Source organism: Caretta caretta, chromosome 1, assembly GCF_965140235.1.
Source record: "Caretta caretta isolate rCarCar2 chromosome 1, rCarCar1.hap1, whole genome shotgun sequence".
Lineage (NCBI taxonomy): Eukaryota > Metazoa > Chordata > Testudines > Cheloniidae > Caretta > Caretta caretta.
The window spans coordinates 221,993,754-222,013,095 of NC_134206.1; positions in this window are offsets into that span (position 1 = coordinate 221,993,754).

Below are 19,342 nucleotides of genomic sequence, written 5' to 3' on the forward strand. Positions count from 1 at the left end.
CTAACTCCATGCCTGAGTTCCCATCTGTACAATGGAGACAGACACACTTGCCTACCTCACAGCATTACTGAGGATTAATGTTTTTTACTTTGAAGAGGGCTGATGTAAAAATGATCTTTTCTTACTGAAGAGATCTGCTTGCAGTGTGTGTTCAGAGCCAGGGCTTGTCAGGGCTGAGCCCCAGCACCTCTAGGCTTGGCAGTTCATTGCCCCTGCTCCTCTGTGCTTTCTGCCTCAGTTATGAAAATTTAAAAACAATCGCTTGAGCCCCAGCACCTCTTTCATTACAAATTAGGCACTGGCTCAGAGTCAGATCTGCTTGCCTGCTGACCAAAATAAGTTTTCACTATGCTTCGTCTCTGCAGGGACAACACAGCTCAGTGAGAGAGAGTTGGATTGTGTTTCTTACTGTGCATCATCAGTAGAATTGTTACCTAAGTTCCATTTGCAGGACCGATTAGTTCCACCTGTGCAAGCTAATGCAGGGGACAGGGGCAATGTTATTGTACAGGTGTCACCAAGGGCAGGATCTAAACTATAAAACCTTTGGCTGGTGATGATGTGCAAGAAGAAAGCCCAGTTTGACTCCCAGGCTGAGTTTGCAGGGTTGGCAGTTATTTTTTAATTTGTAAACTTGACACATTGATTTTTGGAGTCGCACACACAGAGACCATAAACATGGAGTCCCATGATACGACTCTTAGTCACCTTTCCAAGTAGAACTGCTTTTTAGTTTCTAAATATTTGTGAAGTACCTTGTGATCCTCAGATGAAGGGTCATATAGAATTATCAAGTATAGTAATTGCAGCTCCGCCACAAAGTTGCTGTACTGCCTTGGGGAAAAACACTCCACCATCTGTGCCTTAGTTTCCCCATCCATAATATTTGACACTGTAATGATCTCAAACAGGTGTTTGAGGATGAATGGTTAAAAAGCTCTGAAAGTGGGAAATTATGCTGAAGACAACAAACATGGAAATCATATGTTTCCCAAAGCATGAATGCAGTAACCTTGGGTATGTTTGCCTTGCGGTGCTGAGTATAAATCCACTTTAAACAAATAAGAATCAGATTTGGCCAGAAGATATTGTTGTCATGTAAGATTTTTGGGATAAAATGCTCAAAACTACCTAAATGAGGTAAGATCTTAAGAAGCATTTTCAAAAATTGCATAAGCACTTGAGAGTTGAGCTGGGTAAGAGATGGGTTTTCCCATCCCACAAGCATTTTTGAGATGTCAAAACATTTGCCCATCCTGAATCTGGATGAAAAGTTGAAATCTCAATTTTTTGTGAACCAAAACTCAGGAAAAAGTGTTGATTCGTGTAAATCAAAAGGTTTCCCTTTAATTTTTTTAAACCATAACTAGCTTTAAAATGTGAAATCAAAAGTGGTTTCAAACCAGATTTTTTTTTCATGTTGAAAAGGTTGACACATTTGGTTTTGACAATTTTTAACCTTTTTCAAAACTTTGTGTCAAAACATTCATTGAAACCAATCCTTTGCCATGTAAAGTTTGTTTTGATTAAAAGCATTTTCCGATGAAAACGTTTTGTCAAAAATATTCTGACCAGCTCTACTTAGGAATCTAAATTTAACCGAATGTCAGTAGGACTTAGGATCATGGGAGCCACATTATAAAGGTATTTGGATGCTTAAAAATGCAGATGGGCACTTTTAAGAATCTCAATAGGCACCAAGGGCTCAAAATCCATGGGAATTAGGCACCTAGGTGCCCAGTGAGATTCTCAAAAGTTCCTATTTGCATCTTTAAGCATCTAAATACCTTTAAAAATCTGGTCCTAAGTGCCTCAATTAGTTCTAAAAATGGGATTTATGTTCCTAAATCACCTACGTACTCAAGAAAATTTTTCCCATTGGCATCTCAATGTGCAACGGCAGTCAAGAAAGCAAACAGAATGTTGGGAATCAGTAAGAAAGGGATAGATAATAAGACAGAAAATATACTGCCTCTATATAAATCCATGGTTCACCCACGTCATGAATACTGCGTGCAGCTGTGGTCATCCTTCTCAAAAAACAGATATTGGAATTGGAAAAGGTTCAGAAAAGGGCAACAAAAATTATTAGGGGTATGGAATTGCTTCCATATGAGGAGAGATTAATACAATTGGGACTTAGCTTGGAAAAGAGATGACTAAGGGGGGAATATGTTAGAGGTCTATAAAATCATGACTGGTGTGGAGAAAGTAAATAAGGAAGTGTTATTTACTCCTTCTCATAACACATGAAATAGGGGGGTCACCAAATGAAATTAATAGGCAGCAGGTTTAAACCAAACAAAAGGAAGTATTTTTTCATACAACGCACAGTCAACCTGTGGAACTCTTTGCCAGAGGATGTTGTGAAGGCCAAGACTATAACAGGTTAAAAAAGAACTAGATAAGTTCATGGAGGATAAGTTTATCAACGGCTGTTAGCCATGATGGGCAGGGATGGTGTCCTTAGCGTCTGTTTGCCAGAAGCTGGGAATGAGCGACAGGGGATGGATCACTTGATTACCTGTTCTGTTCATTCCCTCTGGGGCACCTGGCATTGGCCACTGTTGGAAGACAGGATACTGGGCTAGATGTACCTTTGGTCTGACCCAGTGTGGCTGTTCTTATGTTCTTATCTGATTTGTTGGTTATGGGCCAAATTCTCCACTGCCTTGTATCTTGTGCAGTCATTTACACCTGTGCAAAGGGGAGGAGGAATGGAGCATCACCCTTGTGAGTTTAGCGTAGTTTACACTCACTGTGCATAGATATAAATGACTACACAAGGTTCAAGGGAATGGAGAACTGGGCTACACGTTTCTACCTTGGAGAAATCATGTCCCATTAATTGATAGGATACGATATTGCAAACTACTAGATTACAGGACAGTCAGTCTCTTGTTGGAAATGATGGAATCCCTAGCAATTTGTACACTTAAAATTTGACTTTGCAAATCTATGGAGACTCTCCCATACTCAGAATCCTGCCCAGGTGGTTGGACTAGATGACCTAACAGGCCTGTTTCACCTTTAGATAAATGCATGTAAATCATGTTAATAATAAGAGCTAGTACTTGTGCAGCATCTTTCAGGCCGGGATCCCAACATGCTTTATAAAGAGAGGGCAATATTATTAACTTCTTTCAATGAGAAGTTAGGGGATTGGTCAAGATCGCACATCAAGTTAGTGGCCAAGTTGGTAATAGAGCCCAGACCTCTTGGCTCCTTGTAGAGCTGGGTGAAATTTTTTAAAATTTTTTTGCTAAAAATGAAGATTTGGCAACACCAAAACATTTAGCTGATTTGTGTCGATTTTTGCCAAATTGTTTCGGCAAAAAAACCCACCCTTGATATTCTGAAAAATTGAAACATTTTCTAAATAAAACATTCTGATTTTTCAGTTTGAAATGATTTATTTCAAAATTTCATTTAGTCTTATTTTTAAAAAAAAATTAGAAATGCTCAATCAAAACAAAACATTTCATTATGGGTTGGACTAAATGTCTTATCCGACACAAAACAAACTTGTTTTCAACTTGTCAGTTAATTCCGAAATGATTTTTCTCTTTTTTTTCCAATTGCCAGCAAACTGAATAATCCACTATTCTCCTAACTCTAGCATCCAGTCCTTTGCTTTAACCATTAGACAGCACTGCCCTTTTAATCTGTGGTTCTTGTTTTGCAGTGCAAAGACATGAGAGGAGCAACTCATGACTGAGCAGTTGCATGTAGGTGGTTTTGTTTTAACCATCAGGAGGAGGATGATGATGATTGTTATATTGCCATAGCACCCAGGAGCCCTACTCATAGATCAGGAGTGCAATATGATAAGTGCTATATAAACAAAGAACAAAAAGACAACCCCTGCCTCGAATTACACTTTTTATAAATTACAAGGAAAGAGCTGACATGCTTATTTAAACCATGGTAATTTTGATTCATTGAATTACACAATGTATGTACCAGAAGAAACAATGGGACAGGAGTGGGTGGGTGAGGTTTTATGGCCTTCAGTGCTCAAGAGGTCAGACTAGACATGGGGTTCTCAAACTGGGGGTCAGGACCCCTCAGGGGGTCATGAGGCTATTATGTGGGGGGGTTGCGAGCTGTCAGCCTCTACCCTAAACCCCTCTTTGTCTCCAGCATTTATAGTGGTGTTAAATATATTTAAAAGTTTTTGTAATTTATAAGAGGGGTTGCACTCAGAGACTTGCTATGTGAAAGGGGTCACCAGTACAAAAGTTTGAGAACCACTGGACTAGATGATCATGATGATCACTGCCTTAAAGTCTATGAGTTTGTGAGATTCTCAGCTGGTGTCTACTGACTTCACTGGAGCTACACCTGTGTACATCAGCTGAGGATCTGGCCTCCTGTGTGCAAACCTAAGCTGTTTACGTAAAGGTGTCCTCTACCAAGCCAAAGAATTTTATTTTTGGCCTAGAGAATGGACGTTTCCGTACTTGCCACATATTTATTGTTGTGTTTACAGTAGGCTACTGACAAAGTCTTAAAAAAGCCTCCCCAGTGGTTCCACTGGTGTCCGCAGTCTTTAACCAGACCAGAGTGAGTACAGAGAATGCTGACCTTGCATTGCAAGGAATTAGAAGCTGATTAGCTTGCCAGGGTCATTTGTCCTCTGACTCTTCTACACAGGCAGAATATGTAGGTACAAATTGGTGCCAAGGATGTTTAGACTTAGATGCTCGCTAGTGAAGATGTACTTTTGTACCCCTCAGTTATCACACCAGATCCTCAGCAGTGAAAGACTCCATTGAAGTATTTACTTCAATGGAGCTATGTTGTTTTACACCAGCTGAGGATCTGGTCCCATGGGTTGGTTTATTAGGTATAAATTATTCAAAATGAAAATGCAACACATTAAAATACAACTAGAATGGTGCTTCATTTCAAAAGACACATCTACTGTGGGTGGGGAGCTAGGGCAAGTTATCTCAAGTGCCTATTCACAAATGTAAGAAGCCTGGGAAACAAGCAGGGAGAACTGGAAGTCCTGGCACAGCCAAGGAATTATGATGTGATTGGAATAACAGAGACTTGGTGGGGTAACTCACATGACTGGAGTACTGTCATGGATGGATATAAACCATTCAGGAAGGACAGGCAGGGCAGAAAAGGTGGGGGAGTTGCCTTGTATGTAAGGGAGCAGTACGACTACTCAGATCTCTAGTATGAAACTGCAGAAAAACCTGAGAGTCTCTAGATTAAATTTAGAAGTGTGAGCAACAAGGGTGATGTCATGGTGGGAGTCTGCTATAGACCACCGGACCAGGGGGATGAGGTGAACGAGGCTTTCTTCCAGCAACTCGCAGAAGTTACTAGATCGCAGGTCCTGATTCTCGTGGGAGACTTCAATCACCCTGATATCTGCTGGGAGAGCAATACAGCGGTGCACACACAATCCAGGAAGTTTTTGGAAAGTGTAGGGGACAATTTCCTGGTGCAAGTGCTGGACGAACCAACTCGGGGCAGAGCTCTTCTTGACCTGCTGCTCACAAACCGGGAAGAATAAGTAGGGGAAGCAAAAGTGGATGGGAACCTGGGAGGCAGTGACCATGAGATGGTCAAGTTCAGGATTCTGACACAAGGAAGAAAGGAAAGCAGCAGAATACGGACCCTGAACTTCAGAAAAGCAGACTTTGACTTCCTCAGGGAACTGATGGGCAGGATCGCCTGGGAAAATAACATGAGGGGGAAAGGAGTCCAGGAGAGCTGGCTGTATTTTAAAGAATCCATATTGAGGTAACAGGGACAAACCATCCCAATGTATAGAAAGAATAGTAAATATGGCAGGTGACCAGCTTGGCTTAACAGTGAAATCCTTGCTGATCTTAAACACAGAAAAGAAGCTTACAAGAAGAGGAAGATTGGACAAATGACCAGGGAAGAGTATAAAATATTGCTCGGGCATACAGGAGTGAAATCAGGAAGGCCAAATCACAGCTGGAGTTGCAGCTAGCAAGAGATGTTAAGAGTAACAAGAAGGGTTTCTTCAGGTATGTTAGCAACAAGAAGAAAGTCAAGGAAAGTGTGGGCCCCTTACTGAATGAGGGAGGCAACCTAGTGATGGAGGATGTGGAAAAAGCTAATGTACTCAATACTTTTTTTGCCTCTGTCTTCACGAACAAGGTCAGCTCCCAGACTACTGCACTGCACAGCACAGCATGGGGAGGAGGTGACCAGCCCTCTGTGGAGAAAGAAGCGGTTCGGGACTATTTAGAAAAGCTGGACGAGCACAAGTCCATGGGGCCGGATGCGCTGCATCTGAGAGTTCTAAAGGAGTTAGCGGATGTGATTGCAGAGCCATTGGCCATTATCTTTGAAAACTCATGGCGATCGGGGGAGGTCCCGGATGACTGGAAAAAGGCTAATGTAGTGCCCATCTCTAAAAAAGGGAAGGAGGATCCTGGGAACTACAGGCCAGTCAGCCTCACCTCAGTCCCTGGAAAAATCATGGAGCAGGTCCTCAAGAAATCAATTCTGAAGCACTTAGAGGAGATGAAAGTGATCAGGAATAGTCAGCATGGATTCACCAAGGGCAAGTCATGTCTGACTAATCTAATTGCCTTCTATGATGAGATAACAGGCTCTGTGATGAGGGAAAGTGTTGTTCCTTGACTTTAGCAAAGCTTTTGACACGGTCTCCCACAGTATTCTTGCCAGCAAGTTAAAGAAGTATGGGCTGGATGAATGGACTATAAGGTGGATAGAAAGCTGGCTAGATTGTCGGGCTCAACGGGTAGTGATCAATGGCTCCATGTCTAGCTGGCAGCCGGTATCAAGTGGAGTGCCCCAAGGGTCGGTCCTCGGGCCAGTTTTGTTCAATATCTTCATTAATGATCTGGAGGATGGTGTGGATTGCACCCTCAGCAAGTTTGCAGATGACACTAACCTGGGAGGAGAGGTAGATACGCTGGAGGGTAGGGATAGGATACAGAGGGACCTAGACAAATTAGAGGATTGGGCCAAAAGAAATCTGATGAGGTTCAACAAGGACAAGTGCAGAGTCCTGCACTTAGGATGGAAGAATCCCATGCACCCCTACAGACTAGGGACCAAATGGCTAGGCAGCAGTTCTGCAGAAAAGGACCTAGGGGTTACAGTGGACGAGAAGCTGGATATGAGCCAACAGTGTGCCCTTGTTGCCAAGAAGGCCAATGGCATTTTGGGATGTATAAGTAGGGGCATTGCCAGCAGATCGAGGGATGTGATCGTTCCCCTCTATTGGACATTGGTGAGGCCTCATCTGGAGTACTGTGTCCAGTTTTGGGCCCCACACTGTAAGAAAGATGTGGAAAAATTGGAAAACGTCCAGCGGAGGGCAACAAAAATGATAAGGGACTGGAACACATGACTTATGTGGAGAGGCTGAGGGAACTGGGATTGTTTAGTATGTGGAAGAGAAGAATGAGGGGGGATTTGATAGCTGCTTTCAGCTACCTGAAAGGGTGTTCCAAAGAGGATGGATCTAGACTGTTCTCAGTGGTAGCAGATGACAGAACGAGGAGTAATGGTCTCAAGTTGCAGTGGGGGAGATTTAGGTTGGATATTAGGAAAAACTTTTTCACTAGGAGGGTGGTGAAGCACTGGAATGCATTACCTCGGGAGGTGGTGGAATCTCCTTCTTTAGAAGTTTTTAAGGTCAGGCTTGACCCTGACCTTAAGCCCTGGCTGGGATGATTTAGTTGGGGATTGGTCCTGCTTTGAGCAGGGGGTTGGACTAGATGACCTCCTGAGGTCCCTTCCAACCCTGATATTCTATGAAACACCAAAGCATCACACACGACTGTTATAAAACACACACACGCTGGTGGCAATCCGAAATAACTCAGCTGAAGGTCAGTGAAGCTGCATAAGTTCACAACCAGCGTGAGTGAGATCAAAATCTTTAGAATGGCCCTGGTGATTAAATTAGACATCTCAATCAGATTCTCAGCTGGAGCTATGCCAACTTATACTTGCTGAGGACGTGATGCTTAACCTGACTGAATAAGTTAACTGCTGTTTGCTATTGTGAGATAAATGTTTAAGAAAGTTTTGTTCTGTGTTTGTACAACACCTAGCGCAAAGGAGTCCTAGTCCCTAACTACAGCTTCTAAGTGCTGCTACAATACAGATTATTATTTATTAATTATAAGTGAGCTTTCATATCCTAGTTACAAAATTCTGCTCTCAGGTCTCTACTGTGGTTTTTTTACTCCCTTCCTGTATATAAAGGTGTATGGGACTTCTACACAGGTAGGAAGAGCAGAATAGGGAAGCTGATCTCTGTTGCATAGATCTCAGAGCGGCATTTTTTCCGCTACATGCCATATCACGTGTGACCATTGGCCAGTGATTAGATCCCTGGACTGGGTTTCTGGACTCATGTGGTCTAACTTTCCACTACCTTGCATAGTCATTTACACCTGAAGCTAAATGGATAGAAACTAATGTTTCAATCCTACAAACACATACACATCCGAGTAATTTTAAATGATCAGATCCATTGATTTAAATGGAACGATTCAGGTGCCTAAAGTTACTCATGTGTGAAAGTTTTTAGTGGCTAAAAATTCTCCCTTATGAACTTGTTAAACCCCAGTATTTGACTTGGTATTTCAGTCTTTCTAAGTTTAAATTAAATGCACATAAAATCGTATGACTGAAAGTGACCTAGAGAGGTAATCTAGTCCAGTCCCCGGCACTCAAGTCAGGACTAAGTATTATCTAGATTATCCCTGACAGGTGTTTGTCTAACTTGCTCTTAAAAATCTTCAATTATGGAGATTCCACAGCATTCCTAGGCAATTTATTCCAATGCTTAACCACCCTGACAGTCAGGAAGTTTTTCCTCATGTCCAAGCTAAATTGCCTTTGCTGCATTTTAAGTCCATTGCTACTTGTCCTATCCTCAGAGGTTAAGGAGAATTACCCTTCTCCTCGTCACAACCTTTTATGTACTTGAAAACATGTCTCCTCTCACCTTCTTAGCTTATCTTCTCCAAACTAAACAAACCCATTTTTTTTCAATCTTCCATTATAGGTCATGTTTTCTAGACCACTAATAATTTTTGCTGCTCTTCTCTGGACTTTCTCCAATTTGTCCACATATTTTCTGATGTGTCTAGAACGGACACAATACTCCAGTTGAGGCCTAATCAGCATGGAGTAGAGTGGAAGAATTACCGTACTTCTTGTGTCTTGCTTACAACACTCCCGCTAATCCATGCTAGAATGATGTTTGCTTTTTTGCAGCAGAGTTACTCTGTTGACTCATATTTACCTTGTGATCCAAAGAGACTTCTTTGGAAATGCCACTTACATTTCTGCTAAGGTGCTGTTGTATCACTGACAGGATGAGTTGGGTTTTGCTGAATACACAGAACATCACAGTCCTCTAGTGGTAGAAAATAAAAATGTATAAACCGGCTATTAATGTAACTGTTCCTGGTGGTTATTATTCCACTCAAATATTGTACACTCTTTTAGTGGTTGGGACTGATATTTTAATTACTTAGGTAAATAGAAACTGAAACTAAATAGAAAACTAGATGTTTGGCAAAGTTTTCTGATAAACTGGAAACTTTATTCTTCATTTAAAAATAACATGATTTTAAAAAATATTGTGGATTATTTTGATTCTCCTGAATTTCAGTGACTATTATCACTATCCAGAGAAACAAGGGAAATTCACGGAGAACTGTATAAGAAGTACAGTCTACATATCACCAGATTGGCCTGCAGAATCTTAACACCCTGTCTAACATGCAGCATCCTCTGGTATTACAGTTTTGGACCATTCTCAGCACCGCCAATGTCCAAATTCTGGACCCAGATCCATAGTCATTCTGTGACCTCACGGGGCTTTGCCACTACATTTGAGTGCTAAACTGCAACTATGTTTGTTTTGCACGGGAAGAAATGACTGTACAAGGTACAAGACAGGGAAGAATCAGCCCCTCAATGATTTTGTGAGGTAGACAAATAGCCCCTAAATGTTAAGGATGACCAAACAGATCTTCACTTCTAACCTAAATCAGATGTGAATTCAGTGCTCCCTGGATGGACTTCTGTATTATCTCTGCTGCCTACTCTCTCTCTCTCCAAATCTGTATATAATAGAAGAGTAGAAATACAGCTGAAATACTCAAATGGAGGGAGTGAAAATAGCACCAATACAGTTCAAGAAGTTTCAGATTGCATTAAATGTGAATACCAGAACAAAGAGATGGGCATAATCTGCAGCACGGAAATTTGGCTGCATATGGTAAGAAACTATGTCTGCTAAATTCACCATCAGTGTAAGTAGGTACTACTGCCTTGATTTCGGTTATATGACCTCCTTTGGCTTCACTTCTGCCACAGATGTTGACCACGTATACCAATGGTGAATTTGACTTTAGAACTTCAGGCAATGGAACAAGCTGCTAAGGGAGATGGTAAAGGCCCCATGGGAAGAGAGATTTAAGACAGATTTTCAAATTCAGAAGGGATATATAGGGTGGTCTAAGTTAGACTCTCTGATATTCAGATTCCCTTTGGCATACTTACATCCACTTACCACTGAGTAAGGGAGTCTCTCTAAGCTGGGGTCATTTACATGTCAAGTAGATATAAAGGGGTAACCTACTTAGACATTCTGACACCCTCCTATAGTTTGTTTTCCTTGTTAATCTCCTCTCTTCTGGCCATTTGTAGACTCCCTCTACACTTAGCCTCACCTCTGAGTTCAGACACCGCCTGTAGTGGGATGGATGAGGGTTAATTAAATGAATCTTACTGCAATATGAATGGACTGGAGGTCCCTTCCAGCCCAATGGATTCCGTGTGAGAGTGTGGGAAATCTGCCTTACTATTAGAAAACATCCTGATGGGTTAAGATGCTTCCTCAGCTTAGTGTCATCCCTTGTGCTGCAGCCACCATACTACCTTTAAAAAGAAAAGGAGTACTTGTGGCACCTTAGAGACTAACCAATTTATTTGAGCATAAGCTTTCGTGAGCTACAGCTCACTTCATCTGTAGCTCACTTCATCTGTAGCTCACAAAAGGTTATGCTCAAATAAATTGGTTAGTCTCTAAGGTGCCACAAGTACTCCTTTTCTTTTTGCGAATACAGACTAACACGGCTGTTATTCTGAAACCATACTATCTTTGTTATGCCAACTCACAACCACTTTTTCAACACATGGCTGTATATCTGTAGAATCTTCACTCAGTCAAATATCTGAGTGGGGAAAAAGGGCAAAGCTGTAGGAAACGTGCTTAAATACTCATGTCTGCCATGTAAACAAATACTCTACGAATAAAGCTGCCCTCATGCTCCAGCCCTCTATTTCGCCCTGCTTTTGTGGCTGACTTCTGACTGGCACATAGGGAATGCATTTAGCACAATGCTAAATCTGTGTGGCAAACCTTAGCTCCAATATTCTGCTTGCCCCGCATGTTGGGAACTCCTTGGAAGTAGTTCTTTGGTACTGAAGTGGGAGTGGGGAAGACAGTAATTCTATTAAGAAAAGATCAAAGGGAAATGCACAGTGGCCTCCTTGTGAAAAGACTTCCATAATTCTGTACTGGTGCTGATTGAATTCCATTGCTGAATTGCTAGCTTCCCAGAATATTATGGCAGACACTAGAGTGTGAGTGTATGCTCTTAGCTCACCTTTTTTTTATACAGTGGCAGCAGTTGCTTGGCTGAGCTGCAGGCTCTAAGAGCTGTGAGGGGGAAAGACCAAGAGCTAGTAACATGAACTACTAACATGCTACCATGTATTTGAGTTGTGGGGGGAAGGGCAGATTAAATGGCTCTTAGGAGCCTGGCAGGGAAAAGTCACCCAAGAGCTCATTGTGTCAATGTACCCAAACAACGAGCCAGACTGGAAATGCTCTTCTTTTATTTATATGGCTTCTGCCTTTGCAGGGAGTGGAAGGGAGAAAACATTTATGCCTGTGCTTTCCCCTTACCCACTATTGTAGTTTAGGGCTTGTTGTTAGAGTTGGTCAGGAATTTTTTGACCAAGTCTTTTTTCATTGGAAAATGCCAGTTGATCAAAACCAAACTTTTTGTGGGACTGTGTCAGTTTTCAGAAAATTTTCATTAGGAAGGTTTCTTAGATCAAGGGTGGAATTTCTGGTCAAATTGGAAGGGATAGAGAGAGAGAGAGAGAGAGAGAGAGAGAGAGTGTATATGGGGTGTGTGGGGGGGAGGATATCTCTCTCAATTTCACCTGTTGGAGCTGTTCCACTTTGCATTAATAGAGAGAGAAGCTGGGTGAAGTAATAGCTGTTGTTGGCCCAGCTTCTGTTGGTGAAAGAGACATGTTCCGTTAAAGGATTTAAAGAGACTCTTCTTCAGCTCTGTGAAGCTCAAAAGCATCCTGGGACCAACGCAGCCACAATAGCACTATAAATATTCATTGGGTCAGACAGAGAGAGACTGGCTCTATTGACCAGCAGTTATGGGTAGGACACTTTTGTCTGGGATGTGGTGAATCAGGCAGAGGAGAGATTTGAACTTAGGTCTCCAACATCCTAACCACCAGCTTACTGGGTAGGGTGTCTCTGGGTGGGGTGTCAGTTTACTGGATGGGGTGTCTACTCCACCTATTCTGGTCTTGGTTTCATCCCCCTGCAGAATAAAAACAAATTCTAAAACCTCAAAGTTTTTCCTGAAACAGAAGTCCAGTTTTCTAGCCAGCCCTACTTGTTTTGGCCACCAGGTCCTGAGACAGAGCTTCAGCATATTATATTAATCTGAATTCAGATGCAACAGGAACTTACTGAAGGTGCATGGTCTCTTGGATAGGGCACTGGACTGGAAATCAAGAAACCTGTGGTTCTAATTCTGGCACTGGCTGACCTTGGGCAAGTCACTTTGCCTTTCTGTGCGTCTCTTTCCCTTATGTCTCGTCAATTTAAATTATAAGCTCTTCAGGGACTATTTGTTGCTATATGTTTGTGCAGTGTTTAGCACAAAAGAGCCGTAAAGTTAGAGCATCTAGGCTCTTCTGTAATAAAAATAAATAATATTTCAAAACAGAGGACATGAACATTACTGAGATGACACTGCCAGGGGCCTATTTACAAATCTTAGTGGCTCCTGCAGGAAAAAATGAGGCCCAGAACCTAGCATGGACACTTAAAAAAACATGCTGAAAACCGTTCTTTGCTTAGCTCCAGCAGGAGCTGTCATTTCCAGATACAGTCTGATAATGAATCTCCTGAGCTAAAGGGAAACCAATTTAACAGGGAGAAAAAAATTAGGGCAGCCAGCAATACTGATTAATAAATAGTTTAGCACTGGCTGTGATGCCAGGGACCCCAGAGGAGTTGTGAACATGATGGGGATTGAACCCTGGGAGTAAAGAGACGGCGGAGAACTGGTTACTGAGGCCCAGAGGTAAAATGTATCCCAGTAGCCAGTTCTCAGCTGTCTCTTTACTCCCAAGGTTCAGTCACCATCACGTTCACAACTCCCAGAGTCTGGTCCCCATAATGATCTCCGCTCCAGGTCTGTCTTGTGTCCTTATTGCTTTTGCGCTCCCTAGATTTAGTCCCCCTACAATGCTCTAAGCTCTGTGGACTTGTAGAAATCTGACATTTCCTGGCAGCTCAGCAACTCAGTTTTTAATTTCTCCTCCTTGCCAATGTAATGGGCTTGAGACTATTGTTTGCCAGATCTCCAATCTGTAACAAGTGTCAGACAACACAAGTAGCATGTAGCTCTATTGAGGTATCCCTGCTACTTGAATATTTCCTAGCAGCACTGAAAAGAAGAATAAAACAGTGCAAAACATGGGCACTCTCTATAGACAAAGAAATTCCCTTCCACTGTAGATCCCTGGGCTTTTTTTCCTTTTCCACTAGTTGCTGCAGTCATTTTCATACGCTTGACTTGTACAATCTTCTCCTGACAGAAAGTCATTTGAAAGGCCTCCTTGCTCTCTGTTAGACATGAAGGGGGCAGTCGTATGCAACCATTTCTCCAACAGACAAATGAGACAGAGGTATGCGATCAGCATATTAAATAATTAGCCATTCTTCCCAGTGTCAGTTACTGCTTCGTGTTGCACTGTGTCCTGTTACATGGGACAGATGAGTGCTTTCCTCTCTAAAATGTGCCAGGTTGCTTTCAGATTAGATACATAGTAGGAGTATTAGGAATGCCTTTGATTTACTAATAGAGACTAACATGGCTGCTACTCTGAAACTAATACATAATGACTTTTATCCCAATGAGTCATAGAATCGTGGGTCCAATCTGACAAGGTTGAGAGCATATGCAAACCCAGCAGAGCCAATGGGCCTCATACTTCAAGGTCCTGGGCACCTACTTCAGTAGGTATCAGGGATAGAAGGCACTCAGCACCTTGGATGGTCATGGAGTGTTGAGTTGAGTAAGAGTTACTGGTGCATAATTTCACTCAGGATTTGGCCCATAGACCATAGAGATGAAGAAGATTATGGCGCATCTAGTCCATATCTGAGTCACAGCAGAATTGTTTTCTACAGTATGCTATTTTATTCCAGAGGAAAGCACTGTCCAGTGGACACTTCAGCAGTCAGCCTTTTCCTGTGTGATACTCTGTGTAGTTTGTAGCCACTTTTGTGTGGATCACACTAGCCTACAGCAGCAGTAAAAATCATTCTTTCCACTTGCCTTTTATCTGAGGATCTTGAAGCATCTGTAAATGTTAATTACTTAAGGTGCCCACCCACCCTTGGATACGCTTCTGGAATGCACCATGGCAGCTGTTTAACAGCACACAGATAGACCATACTGGCTGAATTTGCCATTAGTATAAGGGGATGCAAATGCATAGAAGGCAATGGAGTTGCAGCCAATGACACCAGTAGCGAACTAAGCCCTGTCCGTGTGAGAGAGTAAATATATACGGCGGTATTGCTCTTCAGTGCTGGTTTCAGTACTGCTGCTGAAGTGTCATAAAGAAAATCCAGTTAAAATTCTCCCCATGAATGTGATCAAAGTTGCAGAGAGGCACAATGTCCCACTAGTGGACTCCAGAGAACCCTGCCTTCTGGTTCAGAAACTGCCCCAAACATCTCATCTCTGCTTTTTCAGCCAGTTACACAGCACAGGACACAGTCTGACCCAGGCAAAAAGCCTGGTAAACCTGTTTGCTTCTCAAAAGCAAATCTGGCTCTTTGATGTGAGTTTTATTAACATGGTGCAAAGCTTTCACACTTCCCTATCACGCAGTGCACAAATACATACCAGAAGTGGGACATCACAAAGCAGAATTCCTTTTCCTATTGAAACAGCCAAGGGAATTTTTGGGGAATGACAAGCCCTCTCTAAGTGGAATTTCACCAGCTGGCTAGAGAATGGAGCACAGAAGCCTGACTTCTAATCACAAGACCACACTGCTCATCCCTGGTTTGTGAGGATGGGGAAGATGAGTTGAATCATTCATTTCCTTCCTCCTATAAATATCAGCCATCTTCAGCTCCAGATAACTGGGAGCGTATGCACCAGAATTTCACTAGAATTTCCTAGTCCTATCATTTCTTGTTACGATAAGTGCTTAGGAATCTGGGTCTCTAAGATCAGTTTGTGGTGATCATTGTACAAACTAGTAACATGCAAGAGAGTCCTTGCCCAGATGGCTCACAATCTGTATGTCACACAGGATGCAACAGTTGGATGGAACAGACAAACAGGGTTGTGGTGGGGTGGGAGGATGTGATACTAAAGTGACCAGAGTTTAAAAACAAGTCAAGGCTTGCCACTTGCCCAACCAATGCCAGATGGCAGTGATTGGTAAGCATCATGGACAAGGTAGATTTTAAGGAGGGATTTTAAAGGGGTTAAGATGTTGGCTTTTATGAATTTTGATGGGGACATTTGCACGTGGGAAGGTGGAGGAAGCATGGCAGAAAGTACAATGGAGATTTACTTTATAGGGAGATGCAGGCAGGCCTGCAATTGAGGCTGGCATCATTGGAAGAGTGAAGATGGGAGGGGTTGTCAACATCTGCCATATGATCAGATAGGGGAGTTTTGTCTTTAAATTGTCAGGAGTATTCTACTGCAATACCTGCGGTGATGTTGGATTTATAAGTAATAATACTTTGTACTTCTGTAGCACCTGCTTTCAAAGGGACCCAGAGCGCTCTTCATATATTAATTGATTGATTAACCCTTGCAACATCCCTATGAAGCAAGTGTTCTCTCCATCTTATAGACAGAGAAACTAAGCTATAAGGAGGTTTAGTGAGTTTTCGAAGATCACACAGCGTATTAGCAGCAGAACCAGGAATAGAATCCAGGTGACCTGCCTCTACTCTTCTGCCTTAAGCACAATATTGTCCTCTCCACTGGGTGGAACTCACCCTATGCACAGAGCTTGGACAAGGTCTATGTGCCACATAAGTCTCATCTAAGCCTTCAAAATAGGGCCTAAGTGGGACTCAAGTGTTACATAGGTTTGGTGCATGCCATCTGCCCAGGGGTGAATTTCACTCTTACTGATAGACGAGGTAATATCAATTGTGAATGCATGGGATAAAAAACAATCTCCCTTTTCCTGGCTTCGAAGGATAAGCTGAAGATAATACATTTTGCTGTGTGCAATAGGAATAGTCAGTCAAAATTGATTTCTCAAATTATTTTCAGTGCTGATAGTGGTTAAGCTCAATCAGTTGTCCAGGAGGGAAATAAAAGGCGAAGATTCTCAGAATCATCGACAAGGTCAGATCTTCAGAGCTGTTCTTAGAGGCCTTGTGGCAAATAAGTCTATGATTCATTGTACTCCTTCTCTGATGCTGGGCAGCAGAACTATAGAGAGAAAGGTCATAGTTTTGATATTGTTACCTATCAGCTCTGTGTTCTTGAGGAACCAGGGCGCAGTATTCAGCCTGTCTGGCTCATGAAAGACCTTTCTCCCTCTCCCCCGCCCCCCCGCCTCTGTTTGAACCAAAACTGATCAGAAAAAAGACTTACCGAAAGCACTGCCTTTTCATTGTAAGACACACCTGAACCCCTCTGGACAAGGGTGACAGGATAAAGGAAACTCCCCTAGCCTCATTTGCATCAAGGGTGGGACAGGAAGGCATCCCCATTAGCATATTGAATGGGGAAGAGAGATTCCAAGGCAAGAACTGCACGGAACTCTGAGATCAGGAAACCAGGGAAGCACTGCATGATGGGGCATCTCTGCTCCAGATGTTAATGAACCCACGCCTGCACACACCCAGCTCAGTAGTTATCAGACCAATTCTAGTAATCTTTATTGGTATCCAAAATACTGAAGCTGCCTAATTTCCTTTGAGGGAGCTCATAATGCACACAGCCCATAGCCAGGAATGAGCAGTTCCTATTGTCAAGCCTGAACAAAGCAACTTGGGTACACTCCCTTGAGCCACCAGTTTACCCATAAACGCTCCTCATACCTAAGCTAAAGATCCCTGCAATGCCCCAAAATCCTGTGGGGTTTGCTCATCAAGTGGGTTACTACCAGAACAATTGAGAGAGAGAGAGAGAGAGAGAGAGAGTGTGTGTGTTCGTCTGATTCTGGGGCTGGAGAAACCCAGCCCTGGGGAACCTAGGTCCTGCAGGGTAGCTCCATTGGGAAGGGGACTTGCAGAAGGGAAAAGTGGAGCTCCATATGAACACACAAGTGACATAAGCAGTACATTGATAGAATTACAGAGCCCGCCCTGCAGAAGAATAACCCTAATAAATGAGCGTACCCCAAAGTAAGAAGCAAATCTGGTAACAATACTATGCCCTTATGTGGGTACTACACAAACTGCAATGACTAGACACGCATCCTGCTGCTGGCAGGTAAGCGAGAGGTGTACCTGAGATGTTCCGCTATCCAAAATGCTCCTTCTACCAGAGGCCTCCATCAATTATAGTTTAGTACGGTTAATATTCTCTGCTCTACAGAGCACTACGACGGAGACAAGTTTCTGGACACTTTCTCTCCTTCGGCTTCCCACATTTCTGGCAAAGCCACCGTAAAGCGCTGCAGCTGTCTTTAGGGAGCTGAGCTTTGAATATGTGAGGAATTTAAAATGTCACAGGACGATCACCCCGGCTGATCGAGTTAGATTTGCAACTCTTGGGACATGGGTGCTGAAAGGTCCAGGGAGTTAGAACTAGGTAGCAGGGCCTTTCTCTTCTAAAGTTACCAGTTAAAATCCAGCCCGGGAGCAAAAGTGATCAAAAACCATGCTGAACTGTCAGCTGTTCAGCAGCCTTTGTCAAATGAGTTGGTGATTTTGAGCTAGGTCCTACTGGAGTGGCATCATCATCTTCATTATTATTATTTTATTATTTCTATGACAGTAGTCTGTAAAGGTCCTGACTAAAACTGAGGCCCCCATTGTGTAAACACATAATGAGAGGCACAGTTCCTGCTCCAAAGTGCTGATAAGTTGAACAGGTAAGGCAGACCAAGTGGTTGCGGGGGGGGGGGGGGGAGAGGGGAGAACTGAGGCACAGAGCGTGATTCGCCCAATGTCACAAAAGTTAGTGGCAAAGATAGGAATAGAACTCATGTCTCCCATTCAAAATTGACTGAATATGACTGACCATACAGCTCCTTTAAAAAAGCATTACTCAGTAACCGTCACAATACCCTGGTGAGGTATGTAGATAGTATTATCTCTATTTTACTGATGGGGAAACTGAGGCACAGATCCTCAAAGGTATTTCGGTACCTATCTCCCATTGATTTCAAGCACCTGAATACTTTTGAAGATCTGGAACAGAGAGGTTAGCTCAGTGCTCCTCAAATCCGGCTTTTCTTGTGGCCGGAGCCTCCTGGGCAGTGATGGGGGAGAGGAGAAAAGCAGTGGCCCCTCCCCCTTGGCCACCAGGAGGGGTTGGGCCCTGCCCCCCTCTGGAGACACAAATGCTGAAGGTGCAGGCTGCTAGTGAGCTCCCCACCTTCCCTGGGGTGGCGGGCAACAGGCTCCGGACCTGGACACAACCCCCATCCATTCCCCCCTGGACTCCACTGCCTTCCCTGGCCCCTCATCTGGGGCTTAATTTGTCCCTGGGCTTGCCAGGGCTAAATAAGTCTGCTGCTGTGAAAAGTGATATCTGTATGTTTGTTAATATCACTTTTCACAGCAACACTTACTAGCTAGCAAGTCTTAAATAAAGCACCAAAAAAGCAAAATAAACAACAACAAAAAAGACAAGAACATGCAAAGTACCTTATTTGTGTTTCTATTCCATTTAGGTCCAGTAAAAAATAAAGAAAAGTGTACCTTATTTTTTTATTGAGTCTGCAAAAAATCCCAACATAAAAAAATTGCAATGATTTGGACATGTATATGGACATATTTTTTGTCTTTCCTAAACTTAAT